Source organism: Jaculus jaculus, chromosome 2 (genome assembly GCF_020740685.1).
Source record: "Jaculus jaculus isolate mJacJac1 chromosome 2, mJacJac1.mat.Y.cur, whole genome shotgun sequence".
Lineage (NCBI taxonomy): Eukaryota > Metazoa > Chordata > Mammalia > Rodentia > Dipodidae > Jaculus > Jaculus jaculus.
In genome coordinates this window covers 108081528-108084182 of record NC_059103.1, presented here as the reverse complement: position 1 = coordinate 108084182, position 2655 = coordinate 108081528, and the positions used below count along the sequence as shown (strand labels likewise).

General features: G+C 38.9%; 1 pseudogene; it reads left to right on the top strand.

Annotated features, from left to right (window-relative positions):
- The first annotated feature begins 1154 nt into the window (after window positions 1–1154).
- LOC123458477 lies at window positions 1155–1511 on the top strand (annotated as a pseudogene).
- The last annotated feature ends 1144 nt before the right edge of the window (window positions 1512–2655 follow it).

The window sequence follows — 2655 nt, the reverse complement described above, 5'->3', positions numbered from 1 at the left end:
TGACAACACATTGAATCAAGGGAATAAATAAAATTATTTTTTTATATTGTTCAAATTAAATTCTTTCAATTGGCAATAACATAGGAAATCATAGTTAACAGGAAGACAAATGGTTGGTTTAGCTAATTGAAGTAGCGCCTTATAAAGAGGTGACTGATATATTATTTGTTGATGCAAGAATTCATACTTTTTGAGACAGTGTCAGTTAGCCTTGGACACACTATGTAATGGAGACTAGCTTTGAGTTTCTGATAGTCCTGCATCTAGTTCCCATCTGCTGCAATTGGAGGTGTATAGCCTCACGCCTGGTTTTCACAAAACATTTAATGGTGCTATACATATGTCCATATGAGCTATTTGAAATCAAATAGAACAGTAATTAATTCACTTAAAGTGACAATGTACTAGAACAATGGGGCACAGTAAGAAAATCAATAGAATACTATTTCCAGGCATGATGGAATAGAATTCTGGTTGAATATCTTGTTTAAAACAATCAGAAAGTTGGAAAGAATGTAAATACTTATCAGCCATTGGACTGGAGTTAATCCAGCAAAATATTTTGTGAACAAAAGGAGATGAGGAAAGTCCTTGGAGTCCTCTACATCACAAAGAAGAGTCACAGAGCAGACAGGTAGGGTCAACCTAGATGCAGGCTGGCTGCTTAGTGTCTGTGGAGGAGGCAAAATTCGGTGTCTGGGCAGGAACAAGTAGCTAAAATAATTCTGGAGATTTGCACCCAGCTTGCCTCGGATTGTAGTTCAAAAACTAAAAAATCTTTGAATTGGAAGAATTCATAATACTGATTATCCCAAATAAAACATAATGCGGGGGAAGATATGAGACTGAAGAAAGTGAAGAGAACTGGATTAAGCTTTGCGGGATACCAACTTGCAACTTGCAAAATATAAATGACACCTGACAACCGTAAAAAAGAAATAGGGTCCAGTGAACATGGATTGTGAAAGAGAAATGTTAAGTTGAACCTTATCAACAATTTAAAAGTTTTCCAGACATTCATAAAAATTAAAAATTAACCTTCCTGAGAAGTGGCTGTGAGCGGAGCTGAGCTTCCATCTGCTCTTGTTCCTGGCTCGCTGCGGTTCATTCTCACCTAGGAACAAGTTGATCAGGAAGCCGCGCACAGCACAGCCATGAAAGCCTTTAAGGATAATGGGAAGACACCCGTGGAACCAGAGGTGGTCGTCCACAGAATCCCGATCACCCTCACCAACTGCAACGTGAAGTCCCTGGAGAGGGTGTGCGCTGACTTGTCAGAGGAGCCAAGGACAAGAGCCTCAAAGGGAAAGAACCAGTTCGCACATCTGCCAAGACACTGAAAATAACTACAAGGAAAACACCACGCGGTGATGCTTCCAAGACATGCGATTGCTTCCAGATGAGAATCCACAAGCGACTCATTGATTTACACAGTCTTTCTTGAGATTATTAAACAGATTACTTCCATCAGCATTGAGCCAGGAGTGGAAGTCACCATTGCAGAAGCCTAAATCAACTTTTTTTTTTTTTTTTTTTTTAGGTAGGCTCAGGCTGACCTGGAATTCACTAGGTAGCTCAGGGTGGCCTCAAACTTGTGATGATCTTCCTACCTCTGCCTCCCGAGTGCTGGGATTAAAGGCATGAACCACCACGCCTGGCCTAAATCACTATTTTAATAAACTGACTTACTCAGAAAAAAATTAAAAATTAAACCACAAACTAATGATGAATATTTGAAAACATTAGGTGTTTGACAGAAATAGTGTATAGAATATTTAAAATGACAAGGAATAAGGAAGGGGGAAAACATAAGATACCACTTGGGCAAAATGACTGACATTGTGCTTTAGTATTTTTTCTAGTTATGGCTTTCCGCTACACTATCATTTACAGTTAGCCATTGTTATGTTTCCACAGCTGAGGCAGGAGCTTAACCTGCCCTCCTATCTAGCAAAGACTCCCTTGCTGATGAAAGAGCTAACTTAGGACAATGTCACTGCCAACCTGGTTCTATCGAGTTTCCATGCCATGGGTCTTTCCTTTTCTCCTGCTTGCTCATAGCTTGCAGACTAATACTCAAGGAAGAAACTATTTATTCAGAACCTGCTGTAGAGAGTTGGTAGTAACTCTCATTTGCATTTGGCAGACTGTCAGGCATTCAATGAAAAGCCTTATGGGGAAAATGGGAAGGTTTCAGATATTCTCCTACTGCAGCTGGACAGCATGGTCAGGATGGAAGATGGCTAACTAGAAGGGTATGCAGAGCAGTCTGAGCTTTCATTTTCTGTCTGTTGGAATTTTTCTTTTTCTTTTACTTTTGGTGTTTGCTGACTTGTGGTGGTTTCTCACTCTGTTTGTATTTACATATGAGAGCCAGATTCTTTGGCCAAAGATGGGTCATTTTACCTAGTAAATCCTGATACTTTAACCCATCTACGTATAATATGTTCATATTTTAATTTATATATAGATATATATATAGATAGATAGATATAGATATAGATATAGATATAGATATAGATATAGATATAGATATAGATATAGATATAGATGTATATTAGTTTTCTATTCAGCAAATACAGGCAGTTTGGTACCATTATTAGGCTCATCCGTGAACTACCCCCTCCCCTTTGGCCCCTCCTTGTTGAGGTACTT